The sequence below is a fragment of the Anser brachyrhynchus genome (assembly GCF_964034855.1).
Source record: "Anser brachyrhynchus genome assembly, chromosome: 1".
NCBI classification, from domain to species: domain Eukaryota; kingdom Metazoa; phylum Chordata; class Aves; order Anseriformes; family Anatidae; genus Anser; species Anser brachyrhynchus.
Window position 1 is genome coordinate 150,721,121 of NC_137694.1, and position 17,737 is coordinate 150,738,857.

General features: G+C 45.7%; 2 long non-coding RNA genes across 9 annotated transcripts in view; one reads left to right on the forward strand and one right to left on the reverse strand.

Moving 5' to 3' along the window:
* LOC308185725 overlaps window positions 1–10,063 on the reverse strand; it is a 42,789-nt gene extending 32,726 nt beyond the window's left edge. For 2 of the 8 annotated variants that reach the window (XR_013943678.1, XR_013943680.1), the window contains exon 1: window positions 9,969–9,991. This is a non-coding gene — a long non-coding RNA (uncharacterized lncRNA). Of the gene's footprint in view, window positions 1–5,618; window positions 7,952–9,968 lie in introns of those variants that run through there. The other 6 variants (XR_013943677.1, XR_013943681.1, XR_013943682.1 and 3 more) reach the window with 6 other exon arrangements.
* On the forward strand, window positions 3,085–5,795 carry LOC308185789. The gene is made up of 2 exons (XR_013943756.1): window positions 3,085–4,673; window positions 4,870–5,795. It is a non-coding gene; the product is annotated as an uncharacterized lncRNA (long non-coding RNA).
* Window positions 10,064–17,737: the final 7,674 nt, after the last annotated feature.

Consider the following 17,737-nt stretch of genomic DNA (forward strand, 5'->3'; position numbering starts at 1 on the left):
TACACTGTGCACCGGTGTCCACTCAAGCCTTATACTTCTGCGGGTCTGATGTGCCAGACCACTGAATCCACGCTGTCCAATAAACCTGGTTGTCCCTTTCCTCCGCCTGTTCTATATCCAAGTATCATGTCCTCCAAGCTCAAGATTGATGTATCCCTATGAGCAAGAAGGCAGGCAAAGGGGGCAGGAGATCTCCCTGGATGAGCAAGGAGATCCTGGCAAAACTCAAACAGAAGGAGGAAGTATACAGCATGTGGAAAAAGGGCCAGGCCACCAGGCCACTTGGGAGGAATATATGAACGCTGTCAGAGTATGCAGGGATGTGATGTGGATAGCCAAATCCAAAGTTCACATATGGGAAACCAACTGCTAAGGACTGCGCCTCGGTATCTGAAGGATGTTGACACTTGCTGGTGTGGGAACAAAAATGTTGTTCTTGCACAGAGGCTAGCCACCCCTATATATTGTTCAGCATGAATTCAGATGGTATGGAATACCCCTTTGGCCAGTTTGGGTCAGCTGTCCTGGGTCTGTCCCCTCCCAGCTCCTGCTGTACCCCTAGCCTCCCACTGGCAGGACAGAGTGAGAAGCTGAAAAGTCCGTGGCTTGGTGTAAGCACTGCTCTGCAACAATTAAAACATCAGTGTGTTATCAACATCACTCTCATCCTGAATCCAAAACATAACACCCTACCAGCTACTAGGAGGAAAACGAACTCTATCCTAGCTGAAACCAGGACAAAAAGTTTGGCAAAGCTAAGAAAAGAGAAGAAATGACAGGAAAAAACAAAACAGCTGCTTCATTCATTCTGCTGAGGAGGATTTTATTAAATACAGTCTATTGAAATGAGAATGTATTTTACAAAATCCTTTCCTAACTAAGAAGCTGCTGTGGGAATGTGGCTGTGTGGACGTGATTGTGAGTGCAGGAATGTGAGCATTTGCTGGGGGGGGAGGGGGGGGAAGTGTTCATTGGAGTGGCTTGGCATGTGAAATAGCATGTGCTAGGCAATGCTGACAGTGTCTTGAAGAGGGAAGACCCAGGTAGATTGGAGGAAGGAGGAACAATGGCCAAAATGGCCATGGCCATTGTAGATTTGCCAATGGGTTGGGGGAGCACCGCCACTTCCTGTGACAGCCCATTGCAATGGTTGACCACCTCCCTCTGTGAAGAAATTCTTCCCTTTATCCAATGTAAACCTGCCCAGGTGCAGCTTGAGACTGTTTCCTTGGGTCCTATTGCTTGTCACCCAAGGAGAGTGACATCATCCTGGCTGGTCTCCCATCAGCCTCTTTCTCTGCAGACTAAGAAACCCCAACAACCCTTGTTCCCTTGGCTGCTTCTCATTCGTCTTGTCTTCCGATCCCTTCACCAGCTTTGTTCTCTGTGCACGCTTCGGAGCGTGTATCCTCCCTGCAGTGAGAAGCCACGTGCCCTCTGGTAAATTCATGTCCCAATGTTTCCATGTCCCAGCACCCAATGCATGTGACGTGGTCTTTAACAGTCTGTTTTCTCTCTTAACCTTTCCAGAGGCTTGTTGGTGAGTTGCCAGGCCTCACCATACTGATATCCCAGCCAGCGCCCCCTATTCAGGGAGACTTCACTTTCATGGCTCGTTTGATCACACACAGCGCAGGTTTCAGCACTCACAGGTGGTGACCTGTGTTGATGGCCTCAATGGTCAGGTCTACCCCTCGATCACAAGCACATCTTTCTGCATGTGGCATCCCTCCCCCTATGTCCTGATACTTCATGGGCCCACTGAGCTACAAACAGCTCAGCCTACAAACAGCTCTACCCCTGTAGAGATCCACGTGAGACACTTGATTTTTCAAAGCTCAGTCCACCTCTTTATTATGATGTTTTCTGGGGGCATGACTCTTGGGCACGTGAGCATCTCTGTTACATATCTTTTCTACTGAGGCAGCAATATCCTCCTACACTAGAGCAGCACAGGTAGGTTTACCTCTGTGCTGCCAGTTGGTCTGCTTCCATTGCTGTAGCTACCCCCGCAGAGCATTTGCCACCTCATTGCAGATGTTCTGTGAGGTCACAGTGGGCCCCATGAATTCATGCAGAGGTCCCGTAGCACGTCCTGTCATAGCCACCTTGTGCTCGTGGCCTAGAGGGTGCAAAGCAGGTTCTGGCTGCTGGCAAGTGGTAGCATGGGGCAAGCACAGGGGATTGCTACTCCCAGCTGCTGCCTGCTCTTCCTTCTCTCTCTCTCTGTTCTCCTCCTCTTGGTGGCCCCATGTTCCGGGGAGACCTTGACTATCCCATGGTTAGGACTGCGCCCAGGTAGGGTTGGCAGTGAGGGATGCTCTGGCAATGCTGGCTCTGGGCCCAGCACCACGTTCTTGGGGCTGCCTGGCAAGCAGTCTTGGCTGGCAGGGCCATAAGGGAAGCCGTTGGCGCTAATGGGAGCTTTGCTGCCCTGTGCCTGGTTACTGCAGGGTGGGGGGCAATGGCTCTTGAGCATCTCCCCATATCCCAGCTTGGGGCCTCAGGGATGGCCTGGAGGGAAGAGCTCAGCTGCTGTTGACTCCAGGCACAACAGCCTTTCTCCTGTTCCCCTGCAGCACTCCCCTAACAACGCCAGGTCTCCCTGCCAGGTCCCCAGCCCACAGCCGAGAAGCGCAGATGGGGTGGTGCTGGGTGAGCCATCTGCTGGCCAGGGCGCTCTGCACTGTGAGCAGCGCAATGACACCCTGTTGTCCTCTGCAGCTCCCTGTTTGGTTTTTCCTGCTTTGGGGAACGTAACAGGCCCCCCTGTAGGCAAGCACAGCCTTGTCTGTCCAGCGGGTCTTTGAGTGCTGGTGCCTATTGCCCTGAGTCAGCATCTGGGGAGCTGCTGGGTCCCACGTGTGGATCCCATCGTCCCTGTGCTGTCACTGCACATCCCGTGTAATGAAGCCTATTAGAGTGTGTCACGAAGGCTTTCCTCTTCTGTACTCCATTGCAGGTTCTCATGTAGGCAGCGCTTATTCAGCTTCTCCCCCGAAAACTGGTTCTGAGCCTTGGGGGAATCCCAGGGGTGAGTTGCCTATATTGTTGTCTGGGGTTGTCTGGGGTTGTCTGGGTGTTTGTCTGGGCCCTGGTCAGGGCTCACCCAACGTTAGCCACTTGTGGCTTCCACGGCATTACGTGATCCCCTTCCAGTCTCTGCAGCCCCTTTCCAGGGGAGCCTAGCACAACATGGAGAGAAAAACTTGGTTGTCTCTGCTTGCTTACAGCTCTGCCTGCAGGCCGCCCATCTCGGCAGTACCATTTCCTTAAGCATCAAGGCTTTTCCAGGGGTAAGCAGCCCACCTTTATTGGCTTTGCAGTGACAGCATTTATTTTCAGTCTTGTTTTCAGGGGAATGTACCTTCATACATTCTTCACTGATGCTCAGATACGTGTAAGAGCAAAGTGGGAATCAAGTAAGGCTTCTTTATCTCGTGAAGCTGCATTGCAAGCTGCTGAAGCCTTGAGCTTCTTCCAGCATTGTCTGCAAAGACAGCAGCTTTTGGGGCTGAGTTTAGAGCCTGAGTGAACTCCTGGGGGTCCTTTTCCCCAGGAGCTGTGCACATGGTGAGTTTTATGCCAATACAGTTCCCGTGCTGGCATCTGGTACCACACTGCCACGTGCTTGTCAGTGGAAGGGGGGAACGGGTGTCAGGCAGCATTAGTGTTTCCTGCCATTCAAAGCTGAAGGAGTTTATTACAGTATGTGACAGGAGCTGTTCTCGTGTGCCTTTGGTTGCAGATGTGGCCACAGGTGCTGGCTCTGCATCTCTTCAGTGGAATCCTGATTCTGAGTCTTGGAGAGGTCACCTGGGTACATTGGCTCTATATATTTCATGAGGGAGCTGCCAGGCTACACCCAGGAGGTCAACCCAGCCACTCTGCAGGCATTTCTTAGGAAGCTGTTTATTGCAGCATTTCACACTAGCTTTCTTTCTCCGTATTCGCTTTCAGCTGTTCCCATAAAGAATGTTTCACTCAGTTTTAGGATGGATCCTGGTTTTGAGCAACAGGGACCTCCCAAGTTGCCAATGCTATGTTGCCAATACTTCTTTTGGAGTAAGAGTAAACATTTAGAGCGAAGAGGATGACAGGTGTTGGGGAGTAGTTACGAGTTCAAACTGGGTTTGCTGCCATTCAAAGCTGAAGATGTATCTTGCAGTATCTTACAGACAAAGCTATTCTTTTTTCTGCCTTTGTTTGCAGATTTGGCCAGAAATGCTGGCTCTGGGTCTTTTCTACAGAATAGGGGTATGGAGCATGGGAGAAATTGCATGGGTAAGGCATGCATATTCATTCCCAAAGACACTGCTGGAGATAACCCTCATTCAGCCTCTCCCTCACGAGTGGGCTCTTGCTCAGGATGACTGTACCTGGTCATCCTTGTCCTCTAGCGCTAACACACGAGAATGAGGGAAAGCAACCAAGTGAAGATAACTGCTCGGACTTGCCAAAGACACTGCGAGACTGTCAGTGGTACAGAACTCCTAAAAGCGTGTGACTGTCCCATTTCCTCCAGGGGCTGGCGGTGAAAAAAATGCAGAGGTTTCGGATCACAAACGGGTGCCAGAGCGCATCGCAGTTGTGGTGCTGGCCATCCTTGTGTGTCTGTTCCTTCTGGCGGCTTTGGGCTACTCAGTGAAGTGGTTGCTGAAGATGAGACAACGGTGAGTAGGTTTTTCCCAGCAGTCTCTGCCAGATTGCTGCTCTGTGCAGGGAAGCATTTCTAGCGAGAACATCCTGGAGCACAAGGAGCTCTGGGCAGCTCTTTGCTGGGATTTCTGCTGAGAGACTTCTTTGATGTTAGCCTGTCGATTCGTATTAACGCATTTTCTTTTTGAAAACCCTTTTGTTCTGTCGCAGAGAACCATTGCTGGGTGAACCTTCCTTTCCCTTGTGGAGTAAAGATCCAGACAACGTGGAAAAAGAAAGAAAAATGGAAGAAATCGCAAAAGAGATTGAAAGTCTGCCTGAGGGACCATGCACATTATTAAGACCTCCACCAAATGCCCTGCATGACAATTAAATGTGTTTGTGCAAACAAAATGTTATACTAACCTTGCATGTTCAAAAGTGATTCTGCAGCCATTTCAGAGGTACAACATTGGGGGTTATGTGTGAGAAACAAAGTAGTGTTTTTGCACTAGAAGTTGTTTTTGCAGTGGAAAATCCACTAACCGCGCATATTCAAAAGCGATTGTGCAGGTATGACAGTAGTATAACAATGGGGAGTGTGTAAAGCAGAGAAGAGGAAGGTCCCACTGTCGCAAAATAAGGACGATAGCTAAGAAAAACAGAATGAGCAGTACGAAATCAGTGAAAACAAAAATTGCGGTCCCTCTAGTCAGGAGAGAAGGAAAAAAAGGAAAGGAGAAATTAACAGTTGGTCAAATAAAATTGTACATATATGGTATAGAAGGGCATCGAGTAGGTTATGAATCTGTAGTATTCAGCCAGTGAGGAAAGGGGAGAAATCAGGTGTCAGTAATAAGGAATATAAGGTTAAGATGAACTTTTACTGTGTGCTCCTGCTTGCAGGATGCCCACCATTGCCATAGCAAATAAAACAGCTTCACAGAAGACCCTGTCTGAAAAAAAAAAATCCTTCTCACATTATGATAAGCAGATCAGGGGTCAGTGGAAGTTTCAGCTGTCTTCCTCATTTTGGGACAGTGAAGAAATACAGGACGAGCAGTGCAAAATCCGCAAGAACAAAAAATCGCAGGCCCTCTAGTCCTGAGAGAAGGAAAAAAAAGGAAAACGACCAATTAATGGTTGGTCATATGCAATTTCATATGCAATTGTACAGATATACAATACATATAGCAACAAGCGTCGAGCAGTTTGTGAACCTGTAGTACTCAGCCAATGAGGAAACAGGGGAGGAATTAAGCGTCGGGTAATAGGGAATCCGCACTCCTGCTTGCAGGATGCCTGCCAGTGCAGTTGCTAATAAAAATGCTATTTCACAGAGATCCTCGCCTGAGCCTGTGTTATTGGCTCTTGTGTATCACAGATGCAAGGGGTAACACGGAGGACACAAGGTGCAGATGAGGCTGAGGCACTGAATGCCTTTTATGCTGTAGTCTTTCTGTCCTGTACAGAATTTATCAGACAATCAAGTGATCAGCTGTGCTTAGAACAAGTTTATGAAAGGCAGGTCCTGCCCAGCTCATTTGTGGACATCATCTACTAGAATCTTAGTAAAGCTTTTGAGAGTTTCCCGTGGTATTCTCCTGCAGAGACTGCCTGATCAGGGCTTGAAGAGGTTTGCTGGCTGAAGAACTGGCTGGGTGGCTGGGCTCAGAGACTCAGCGCAGAGTTCAATCCAGTTGGTGGCTGGTCGCCAGAGAGGTTCCCCAGTGCTCCATACAGAGGCCAGGGTCGTTCAGTATTCCCATCAGTGATCTGGAGAAGGGGTTCAAGTCCACCCTCAGTAAGCTTGCAGACAATACTAATTAGGGTCTCCAAAGCTATCTATCCTGAAGCAGACCAGCTCCCTGACAATTTGCATAGGCTAGGTCAACAGGCCAAGTCTGACTAAGTGACAGCCAGCAAATGTAAATGCTGGGTGCTGCATTTGCATCAGAACCCCAGACCAGTGGTGTGGGCTTAGGGATGAGGGGCTGGAAAGTTGCCCAGCAGAAAAGGGCCCGATCCCAGCAACTGGGCTGTGGGTATGAGCTGTGAGATGGCACAAATCTTCTTGTGTATCACCCAGGTGAGCACCCCGTCACCTGGTTGCTCCAGTGCAGGAATAAGAAGGCCAGTAGCCTGGAATTAGAGCGCAGGGAAGCCAAGCGGCTGGATCCCTCTGAGGGAAGGTGATGTTGACAGAGCAATGGGATAATGGTCACAAGTCATCAGCATCCAGAGGCAAGTCCTGTTAGGTGTGGAAGAGAAGTATCCCTTCAGGGAAGAGGTCACCCAAGCAAGTGGACCTCCATGGAGACGGGTATCCAGTACTAAAGGAAGTTAGCCACGCTGGAGAGAGTTTATGGTGACTTGCAGTACGATGACCAATTCTCTAAAGATCCAGATTAAGTCAAGTGCATACAACCACTGTAGCACAGGTTTGTATGGAGTGCCCCATTGTTCTATGCCAACTCATTGGCAGTAACGAGCTGGAAAGACAACGAACATATGCCACACTAATCGGCTGGCCAACTTCAGCAATGCAAAAAAAGCCTCTCTCCCTCCCTATAGACTCACATCTCAGCTGTTGAGAAGCTTTCCCCAAAGGCCCACCAATCAAGAATGCTGTGCAGAAGCTGTCCTGGAAGTTCCGGCAGTTCAATAAGGTTACGTCCTACTCCCTACCTGTACAAACCAGTATCTCAGCTACTAGGAGCAAGCACTGCTCTCTGCTCAAGAGGATATAGTAGGTACACACCACATGCCACCCTGCAGTTTAACCTGCGTGATCGTGGAGAGGACATGAAAAAATGGGATGGAAAAATCTACCTTGACCCTAGAGGTACACAAATTGCAAGGAGAACAATTGCAAAAGCAGTGTCTTCTGAGAAAACTGCTGCTCCAGTTTCCATGGGCAGTCATCCAGACACAGTAACGAATACTGTGACCAGGACCAGATGAGCTGTGCCTCCAGCCAAGTGGAGAAAAGGACAACCAGGTTTATCTGACTGTGTGGACTCAATGGCCTGGAACATCAGCCCCACAGGGCTTTAAGACTCTAGCGGGCACCAGTGTACCCTAATGCCAGCAAGCTAGAAAGCAGCAGACCCCATCTGTGTTTCTGGAGTGACAGGGGGATCCCGACAGCTAACTGTACTTGAACTTGAAGAGAGGGTAACTGGGAAGGAGTGGCAAATGCACCCCACTGTGACTGGCCCCAAGGCTGCAGGCATGCTTGACATAGACTATCACAGGAGAGGGTACTTCAATAATCCAAAAGTTACCAGTGGGCTATTGGCGTAACTGTCTTGGATACACAGCAAATTAAGTAGTTGTCCTTCCTTTTGGAGGACCCTTTTGCTGTTGGATTGCTCTAAGTCCAATAACCCTCAGCAAGGAGGGGGGGGGGGCAGATACATAGTACTTAAGCTTTCTGACAGGTTACACCAGAACAAATAGCCCCAAACAGCCTGTTTTAGCCTCAAATGCAATGCACTGCAGCATGTCCCAAGCCAACAGAGGTGTAAAGTCAGTTCTTACTCTGTGACATTAGTCAAGACTGGCTCTTATCCCTGCTACCTGACCATGGCTCAAAGGATCTACCTTAAAGGCAGGGTAAACAGCTTTCTGGGGAGATGTTAGAGGCATGCATGACCTACAGGCACTCCTGCCATCCAATACAGATGAGCAGTCTCCATTCCAGGCTGTGACAGGCTTCTGCACAGATGGGAAACTGCAGTGACTAAGGGCCAAGGATAATGATGTGGGATGCTCACACAGGCCTAGATACCCACAGCTGCAGGGAGCCTTTGCCTGTGATGTCAGTGCCCTCCAAGTCAACAGGTGTTCAAGATTTACCTCTGCCATCCCTAGAATGACCCCATGAACAGTAGTGCACTTGCAGGGGCGGGGGCTGAACCATCACCACCTCCAGCTGTGTCCAGTCTTCTTTCAAGAAAGATTTGCTGGCAACCCTAGGTTGATCACAAGTGCAATTAACTATTACCCATCTTAAAAGGCAAATCAAGATGGGCATTTTTGAAATTACCAGCAGGAAGTGTGTATTATAGGTGAGCCAGTGTTCTTCTGTTGGAGCTACAGCATCTGAAAATATAACTACAGCTGAGAGCTCAAGTGGTTGCATGTCAGGCTGAAACATGCCCAGCTTCTCCTGCTGTCTGCATCCCATTCCAGCGCCACTGCTGATTTACCCCACATGTTCAGTCCTCTCCTGACTATTTCCAAGGACTTAGTGCAAATATATATATATATATATATATATACACATACACATACACAAAGCAAGTGATGCACAATGCAGTTACTCAGCACCTGCCAACTGATGCCCATCCCTGAGCAGCAGTCCCCCCTGCCTACCAACCCAGTTTTATTGTTCTGCATGACACCACATGGTATGGAATATCCCTTGGGTAGGTCGGGGTCAGCCGTCCTATTTCTGTCTCCTGCAAGCTCCTTGTGCACCCCCAGCCCCTCGCTGTCAGGGCAGCACAAGAAGCTGAACAGTCCTCGGCTCTGTTTAAGTAGTGCTCTGCAACACCTAAAACATCAGTGGATTATCAGCATTATTCTCATACTAAAAAACACAGCACCATACCAGCTATTCCGAGGAAAATTAACTCTATTTCAGCCAAAACCAGGGCAATCAGAAAAATCATGTACTTTTATTGTAAGGAATCTGGTGCTATGATTCAGGAGATCTGAGCTGTAGCATGGTATACGAGGACCCATCAGCACACATGAGCAGTGTCAGAAATACTTTGTTGGTTTATTTGTTTGTTTGTTTTTGTTTGTTTGTTTTAAGTTTTAAGATAAAACTATTTGACAGATGAATGATATGACTCCCTTCAAGATGTCACCTAATGAAGTTATTCAGAAAAAGCTAATTCTGATTCTAACTTTTCATCAAAACCGGAATAAAATCTGATGAAGGTGGTGATTTTTTTCTTTTGATTTTACTAAATTGGCTAGGAATAACTGAAAATCAGCACTGAAGTGTTAATGGAAGTCACATATTACAGTGGTTGGAGAAAAAATAAGGTGTTCACTGGAAACTAGAATGGATTCATTTCCATGTTTTTTCTTTCTGAACCCAGTCTGTCCTAGAATCCCTCCATCACTTCTGCTAGTCTGCCTTTAAACTAGAAAGGGTAGCCAGACTTACAATATTTTTACATATGAGCAGAAACCTGTTACTACAGAACAAGTTTTCTAAAATAAAACTCTGTTTATATGTTTTCCTAAAAAGCTCTTTAAGATTTAGAATCATAGAATGGCTCAGGTTGGAAGGGACCTTAAAGATCACCTACCTGGCTGCAACCCCCCTGCAATGGGCAGGGACACCACCCGCTAGATCAGGTTGCCCGGGGCCTCATCTGATGTGGTCTTGGACAACTCCAGGGATGGTGCATCCACAGCCTCTCTGAGCAACCTGTTCCAGTGCCTTGCCACCCTCGCAGTAAATAATTTCTTCTTTATATATAATCTAAATCTACCCTTTTTCAGTATAAAGCCATTCCCCCTTGTCCTGTCATTATCCAACTGAGCAACAAGTTGCTCTCCATCTTTTTTATAAGCCCCCTTTAAGTACTGAAAAGCCACAATGAGGTCATCCTGGAGCCTTCTCTTCTTCAGGCTGAACAGCCCCAACTCTCTCAGACTTTCTTCATAGGAGAGGTACTCCAGCCTCTTGATCATCTTTGCGGCTCTCCTCTGGACCTGCTGTAACAGATCAACATCCCGACACATCCAGACGGCATCCCTGTACTCTTCCCCAGCCACGTGTTCCAGCTTCCACTGCCTGCGCATTTCCTTCTTGCACCTCAGTTTGACCGGCAGGTCTTGCTTAGCCGTCTTGGTTGTCTGCCTTCCCTGCCCACTTTCTTATGCAGGGGAGTGGAAAGTTCTTGTGCTCTAAGGGAAACATCCTTTAAGAGTTGCCAGCTCTGTTCAGCTCCTTTGTCCCTAAGGACAGTGTTCCAGGGAATCTTGTCCACTAGGTCTTTAAATACCTTGAAGTTTGCTCTGTGGAAGTTTAGGGTCCTGACTTTGCTCTTTGCCAGGCCCGTATTCCTCAACCAGGGCATGGTCACTGCAGCCCAGACTGCCTCCAGCCTTGACGTCTTTAATGGGCTCTTCCACGTTAGTGAGCACCAGGCCCAGTAATTCTTGTCCTCTGGTTGGTTTGTCTAATACCTGGACCAGGAAGTTATCCTCAACGCAGTCTGGGAGTCTCCTGGATTGCTTACAGCCTGCTGTGTAGTTTTCCCAGCAGACATCTGGCTGGCTGAAATGCACCATCAGGATGAGAGCATGCGAGTGTGACATTTCTTGTAGTTGAAGCAAGAATGCCTCATCCACAGGCTCTCCTTGATCAGGTGGCCTGTAGTAGACCCCTACCACAAGCTATCCTTTATTGGTGTGGTCCCTAACTTTCACCCACAAGCTCTCAACCTGTCTGTTACACCTCATAGAAGTTGATTTGCTCAATGCCTTGAATATGGTTTGAAATGAACCTTTAATTTGCGAGGTGATATACATCAGCGTTTTTTTTTTCTGTAAGAGCTTTTGTCCTACAAAGTCATGTTTCATAAGGTGGACAGGAATTATTTCAACCTCTGATGAAGAATCCAAATTTTTGTTCATACTAAATTTTTCTTTCTTGAAGATTAGAGGACAAAAATTGTGTCACATTTTTAACATATTTTCATTTTTTTCTACTGACAGCCTTTTATTTAAAATGTGCTTCCACTACCAGGTACGAGTAATTTGTCATATAAAGCCCGTAAGCATGCTCTTTTCATTTCTTCTCATTGGCTCAGCTGTTAGCCAGTGATAGCTGTACTAGTAAAAGCATTTGGAGATTGAGAGGTCTGTGAATTTCCTTGGAGAAAACATCTCCCTGATTTTTACTTTGGTTGAATGAATAAATTGTAGCAAATGTTTTGATTCTAATGTTGAAGGATAAAGCAAATCACACTTAAACTATGTTGACATCACCACCCACACCTGAAAAATGTTCAGCATCGCCACAACAGAGCAATAGACACAGGTAGGCAGTGGGGTTTACAGCAGTCATCACTTAGCATGCCTGTAGGCATTATCATAAAACTGGGAATTATCAGACCATGCTTAGGCACTTCTCTAAATCATTGACTTCGTTATTCAAGTAAGATTGAATTTCACCATCCCAGTCTCTGTCCTCACATCCTACCTTCAGCTGTGAGAGACAGCCTTACTCTCCCTTCGGAGCAAGCAGGGTGAGAGGAGACCTGAGGGACATGTTTGATTCCCTTACCAGACTACTGGGATCACTGAACTTCATGTGCCCTATTTGTTCAGCAAGTGCACTAACCACTAAGCTTTTATGTTTAATAGGTCAGACCACCACTTCCTCCTCTTGTGGCCATGTTTTGGAATGAAAATGTGTCATGCTCGGTGCTGTCATAAGTAGGGGTGACTAGATAATGAATGTCAAATTTATGTCAGATTTATGCTTGAGATAAGTACTGAGACATGCCATTTAGCTGCCCTGGGGTATGTGAATTGGCAGAACGCTTGTCAGGAGGGAGTTTTACCCATAGAGAGCTGAAAGCATATGGTCTTGTTACTATTCAGGCTGCCAAAATAGTTACGTGGAGTTAAGGTGAATCATGTACTTGGCCTGAAATCACTTACTTTTAATCTGAATCATGCTTTTGGTGACTTTCAATAACTTGGCCTCATGTTCAGTTTTCATGATTCTCTGTGGACCTCTACTGAGGAGTTCCTAAAAAGTTTTTTTTTTTGTTTTTTTTTTTCTTGAGTAACATAGCCAGTTCAGAAGGTATGCAAGATGTTCCTAACTGCCTGTGCAGAGGCACTGACTGGAGCCTGCTCCCAGGGGAGCGTTTTGCAACTGGAGTAGTGGAATTTAGATCTTTGTGCACTGAAAAAAATACTTGTAAGCTCAACAGAGTGGAGTGTTGCTGGAGTCTTTATTTGGTCAGTGAAAGGATTTTGTAGTAGGACTGAGGGAGAGGGTGCTACCTTCTATAGCAGGTGCAAGTAGATGGCCGCAGAGCCAGAACTCACTATTGCTTCTGCTGGGGATACCCCTAGGCTGTGCTTGGCACCTACAGCTTTATTGCTAAACAGTGGCTCTGCTTGTCTTCACAGTCCACATAAAGCAATAGTGTAACTATTTGTGCAGGGAAAACAAAAGGAACAAAATAAAATGAAAGAAAAAGGAGCTTGTCCAGTCCAATCTAAAAGGAATTGAGAGACTCTGATAAATCAATTTTCATATGTAAACTACGAGTGGTTGAGAGTGCTTGCATGGTTCTTCTGTTTACTAAACAGCCTGGATTACAACAGCTAATACAATAGGAAAAGCTTGGGGTGGGGGTGACAGGGATAACACTCAAACCCATCCAGTCATACTGAAAAGGAAAAAGTCTTCAACAAAATTAAAAAGCAACCTGCAAATTACAGAGAGATTTTTGACGCAGCAGCAGTCAGCTTGCAAAGCAGTATAAAACAGGCATGGAAATTTGTACTGGGAGAAGGAAATGGGGAACAGAGCTATGCACTCACCAGGGCATGGGGTGGGCACAGGGGCCTCACGGGGGCTTTCTCACCAGGGCATGGGTCAGTGGGTGCAGGAAGCAGCATGGGGAATGACACAAGGCTGGGGCACCCACCTGCCCCACAAGGAGGGTTGTGCTCAAGGGGCGCCCACGGTGGCGGGGCCTGTTGATACCAGTAAATAGTTTGATTGTTTTGTTCACTTTCTTTTGTGTGAAAGAGATAAAATATGTGCTTTGAGGAAAGGGCAAGATGACCCTGGCCTTGGAGATGTCTAATGGATGATTAACTGAGGAACTAGTAATCAGACAAACTGTTATGTTGACATTCTTGAGGGAAACATCCTGACTAGGCCCTTGAATATGTTACCAATCAACATAAAGTGAATAGTTGACTGAAAAACAAAGATTAGGAGTATCTTTATGTGAACTGTCCATGAACTATCCTCATGATAATAGTAAAAAATTAAATTTCTCTGGGGTGGGAGATCCCAGCCCAACAAGGGATCCTTCCTCTCTGAAGATGCGCAGAATGATTGTGTCATGTCAGCAGTGTGCTAATTAGGTAACCACTCAGAGATGAGGGAATTGTACAAACATGTAAACGTATTGATAAGGGATTGTATAAATAGTAGTGCAGAAGGTCCTAAGAGTGCCAGCTTTGTGGGAAACCACCTCGTACCCAGACTTTTAGTTTATCGATGGCTAGTTAATTATGTGGTTTTAATAAATCAATAAATTGCTTTGTGTCTGACTTTTTTTAAAGTATATGAATTGAACTTTTTTTTAATTATTTATTTACTTCATTACTTTATTTTATTTCCCTGTTACTTCTACGTATTTTGTTATTGTTGGGAAAACAACACTTAAAGGTATGGTGGTTTTGGAAACTTGCTTTAGAGAAGGAATATATATGCTTTAATTGCAGGAACTGTCTGTAGAATTGAACATTGTAATGTCTCCTGCTATTTAGCCTTCCTAGGATGGTCTGTTATAGCAAAATTGGAGCCAAGAAATATTTCAGAGCACCTTGGGATGAATAAACTGTAAAAATCACAGTAAGATATGATGTAAGGATGCAGTGTATGGCTTTATTAAATCACTAGCTTTCCGGAACTGTGTTGGGTCAAAAATATGTAAAGATGTTTATTAGTCGGTTACCTGTCTGCAACATGAAACAAAGCCACAGAGATGGAGGGAAGCTCTTAGCCTCTTTTCATATATGACATGATCTGGAATATAAAATAAAATTACATTTAGCAAGGTACATCAGAAGTTATCTGATTCTTAAATATTGATAGATGTGAATTTTAAGAGTCAGACCTGAAAACAATTATGTAATTTTATGCAAGCAAAAAACACCTAATGAAATCAAAATCTTACTTGAATCAATCTTGTGTAGTTTTATTCAGCTTCTTCTTAAAGATCTCCTTTCAGCTCTTCTTATTATCTGTACCTACACCTGACTCTAGCTATTTTTCATTAATTGCTTGCTTTAGTGTTACAATATTTTGTAAGCCCTCTTAAAAGGCTGTGCAAAATGATGTTAATGAGTCAGTACTTCAGATTTGATATAAAGTTCATATTTAAATAATTACAGTATCTGTCTCATTATACAAAGCAGACAGTAAGAGAAAAGTGTTTTCCCTGAGACTACAAATAATATAAGGCTTATAAATAAATAAACAAATAAATATAAGGCTTATACCCCATATTTTCCTAGATGAACGGTGCACTTTTTGTGTGTGTGTGTGATGCAGTTCATTAAGTACAATGTGTGAATGACACTCTCTCCTTTTTGCCACCAGCCCTCTGCAACTCTTAGATTGTAGAGCTGTTAGGGGCAAAAGGTTTCTCATCAAGTGTATATAAAGAGGCAAGCGCAAACCCCTAGATGGCAGTGAGGCCTCTAAATTAACATGAACAGAATAATAACAGTGGGCTGTAACATGAAGGATTGCAACAAAGCAATGCTATTGCTGTAGAAGAAAAGGTAGACGGCTTAGGTGTAAGTATTTGGAAGTGAGATATAAAAAATGACAATCTGTGTCTTCAAAAGTATTTTTCAGTTGACAGAATTTTGGATAAGGAAGAAAACAGAAAAAAAAAAAAAAGGATTTGAAATAATTTATCCAAAACATAGAGTATGATCTTGAACTAACACAAGTTGTTCCATATGATATAATACAAATAGCTTAAATTATGTGATTAGCATAAGCAGAATGGGACATATCAGAGCAAACGTGCTTGTAGGTGAAAGCACAAGAAGAGACCTGAAAGCTCTAGCTTTCATATAGCCAGAGTCCTTCAGGAGGAAGGATTATTTCACAAGCTAATTGCTTGGGTTGGGGTCTGAGACCAGCAGTGATAAAGGCAGACACTGGAAAACAAGGCCACTGTATAAATCTGTACTGCCTTTCCTGTATAAGCCTTAGGATTCCACATACAATGAGAACAAGACCCTGTTAAGAAATACATGTAAGGTCTTTGATAAATTTTAAATCAAAATCTGTATGTTTTCCCACTTCATTCTTTAAATATCAGTGTATATATATATCTATATCTACATAGATATGTAGATATAAAGTACATGAAAGTGTATTGGAACTTTCAGATCTTTTCTTGAACCTTTCCATCCACTAACAACATGCTAGATTAGAAACAACCTCTGTATACGCTTACAATCTTAACAGGACTGTTGATATATTCCAGTTCAGTATTACACACAGAATTTCCTTGGCTACTTTGCCTACCCAGTTTATTAGTAAATATTGCCCAATAAATCTCTTCTGAAGTGATCTTAAATAATGGGAAAAAAAAGATCACATTTTTAGATTTGACTTAACGCCAAATTACAAATGATGCCATAAATACTATCCTCTTTCATTTGTTTTTATATGCCATTGTTACTCATTTGACGGATTTGCTGCTTTTTCCTCCTGCAAAGTTTCTTAAACCAATTAATCTCCAAGTAAATATTTTGATTTAACCAGTTAATTCCAATTAAATCACACTTCTCCCTCTGCTCCTGAGCATAATAAAATCATCTTATTATACATGAGTCTGACACTGGTGGATAACAAAATGGTTGTGTTGTTGTTTTTTTTTTTTTTCCTTTCTTAACCTCCATATTTCTTGCTGCAACAAGGAAAACATTCAGCAATAGTCACATTTCTTTCCTGTATGTGAAACTCCATTAATAAAATACCATGCTCCCTTTTGAGCTCAATGGCTGCTGCAGTAGGTGAGATTATGAACTAAATTTTCATAGCTACATTGTGAGAGGTTGCAACTGGAGGGTCTGACAGCCATGGAGGTAAAAAAGCTCATGCGCAGTATGATTCATCCAACCCATGAATCATTTGTTTTAGGAGATGAACAGTGCCACAGAAGTACCTATTTTTCTCCATGGACCAGAGTCTGATGCTGAATGGTTGCCTCAGAATATGGATGCATCCTCATTGCACGTCTTCACTGAATCAGAAGAAGACGGGGTGCATCCTGGGTGATTAAACATAGCCAATCTGATCTGTTACATTCATAATTGGTGGGGTAAGAACTGGAGCGGTTAGAAAGCCATTTTAGTCACTGTATTGGGTTTATGTGGCAAGGTTTTGGCAGCAGGGGACGGCAGGAGTGGCCTCTGAGAGCAAAGCCCAGCAGCTGCCCCATGTCAGATCAGAGCCAGCTCCAAAAGGGACCCGTTGCTGCCCAGAGCCAGGCCAGTAAGCAATGTTGTTTATACCTCTGGGAGAACAGATTTAAGGAAGGGAAAAACCTGCTGCACAACAGCAGCTGGGAGAGAGGAGTGAGAAGCAGCCCTGCAGCCCCCAAGGTCAGTGCAGGAGGGCAGGAGGTGCTCCAGGCACGCAGCAGCAGTTCCCCTGCGGCCTGTGGAGAGGCCCCTGGTGGAGCAGGCTGTCCCCCTGCAGCCCACGGGTCCCACACGGAGCAGATCTCCACGCTGCAGCCCGTGGAGGAGCCCCCGGTGGAGCAGGTGGAGGTGGCCTGGAGGAGGCTGCGGCCCATGGAGAGCCCCCGCAGGAGCAGGCCCCGGGCCGGAGCTGCAGCCCGTGGAGAGGAGCCCACGCAGGAGCAGGGGGTCTGGGGGGAGCTGCCGCCCGTGGGGGACCCGTGCTGGAGCAGTTTGCTCCTGGGGGATGGACCCCGTGGTACGGAGCCGTGTGGGAGCAGTTCTGGAAGAGCTGCTGCCTGTGGGCAGCCCCCGCAGGCTCAGTTCAGAAGGACGGCATCCCGTGGGAGGGACCCCACGGGGAGCAGGGGCAGAGTGACCGTGAAGGAGCGGTGGGGACAAAGCGTTAGGGACTGACCGCAGCCCCCATTGCCTGTTCCCCTGTGCCGCTCGGGGGGAGGAGGTGGAAGAGGGTGGATGGGGGAAGGTGTTTCCAGTTTGCTTTTAGTTTCTTACTTCTCTAGTCTGTTAGTGAGTTGTTTCTCAATTAAATAATATTTCCCGTTTTTTTTTCTCAATTAAATGTTGTATTTTGAGAAAT